This window comes from Propithecus coquereli, unplaced genomic scaffold (genome assembly GCF_000956105.1).
Source record: "Propithecus coquereli isolate 6110/MARCELLA unplaced genomic scaffold, Pcoq_1.0 Scaffold35, whole genome shotgun sequence".
Taxonomy (NCBI): Eukaryota; Metazoa; Chordata; class Mammalia; order Primates; family Indriidae; genus Propithecus; species Propithecus coquereli.
The window spans coordinates 5,376,128-5,377,753 of NW_012149174.1; the positions used below are offsets into that span (position 1 = coordinate 5,376,128).

Sequence of the window (1,626 nt, forward strand, 5' to 3'; positions counted from 1 at the left end):
TTTTGGTGCAAAGAAAATTTCAAAACATATTTAAATTTTATATTATATGTCCAATAGAAAATATAGTTCTTTTTAGGTAAAGTATGGCAAAAAATACATAATAAGGCAAAAAATGAAAAATATTCATAAATATATAAAAGGACATTGACCAGAATAACAACATGATACATGCAATTCTGATAACTGTAGTTAAATATTATTTGCATTTCTGTTAATGTGGCATCAGACTAGCAGTGCTTGTTGTTCCTTTTAATTTCTCGTTAAAATACTCATGAAGATATTAGGTTGGTGCAAAAGTAATCACGGTTTTACCACTGTTGAAATTTGCTGTTTGCTATTGGGATATATTCTTAAATAAATGTGCTTATGTTATACATCATTTTAATGCACATTTTTTGCTTTATTTTTTGCTAATGACTTGTTACTTGCTGTTTATTTCATATTTATTTTAGACTATGGAAATGATGTTAAACAAAAAGGAAATTTGAGTGATTTTGTTATTTGAGTTCAAAATGGGTCGTAAAGCAGTGGAGACAATTGGCAACATCAACAACGCATTTTAACATACAGTGCAGTGGTGGTTCAAGAAGTTTTGCAAAGGAGATGAGAGCCTTAAAGATGAGGAGTGCAGTGGCCGGCCATCAGAAGTTGACAACAGCCAATTGAGAAGCATCTTTGAAACTTAACTACATGAGAAGTTGTCAAAGAACTCACGTCAAGCATTCTACAGTCATTTGGCATTTGAAGCAAATTGGAAAGGTGAAAAAGCTCGATAAGTGGGTGCCTCATGAGCTGACCAAAAATCAAAAAATTGTCATTTTGAAGTGTTGTCTTCTCTTATTGTATGCAACAACAATGAACCATTTCTTGATCGGATTGTGACGTGCGGTGAAAAGTGGATTTTATACAACAACCAGCGACAACCAGTTCTGTGAGCAAACTGAGAAGAAGCTCCAAAGCACTTTCCAAACCCAAACTTGCACCAAGAAAAGGTCATGGTCACTGTTTGGTGTTCTGCTGCCGGTCTGATCCACTACAGCTTTCTGAATCCCAGTGAAACCATTGCATCTGAGAAGTATGCTTGGCAAATTGATGAGATTGACTGAAAACTGCAACATCTGCAGCCAGCATTGGTCAACAGAAAGGGCCCAATTCTTCTCCATGACAATGCACATTGCACAACCAATGCTTCAAAAGTTGAACAAATTGGGCTACAAAGTTTTGCCTCATCCGCCACATTCACTTGACCTCTCACCAACCATCACTTCTTCGAGCATTTTGACAACTTTTTCCAGGTAAAATGCTTCCACAACGAGCAGGATACAGAAAATGTTTTCCAAGAGTTTGTCGAATCCCAAAGCACATATTTTTATGCTATGGGAATAAACAAACTTATTTCTTGTTGGCAAAAATGTGTTGATTGTAATGGTTCCTACATTGATTAATAAAGATGTGTTGGAGCCTAGTTATAATGATTTAAAATTCATGGTTCAAAACCACAATTATTTTTGCACCAACCTAATACAATAAGAGTGAAAAGGGGGTTGAGGAAGCTAACAATTCTATCAATACATTTACACAGATGCAGGTTGCAGGGCTGCCTTGGGGCAGGTTCAAGATTTTACT

At 35.8% G+C, this 1,626-nt stretch overlaps 1 protein-coding gene across 1 annotated transcript in view; it reads right to left on the reverse strand.

Moving 5' to 3' along the window:
• Positions 1-1,626, reverse strand: part of AK9 (adenylate kinase 9) — a 149,542-nt gene that overhangs the window by 65,010 nt on the left and 82,906 nt on the right. The window lies entirely within an intron of this gene.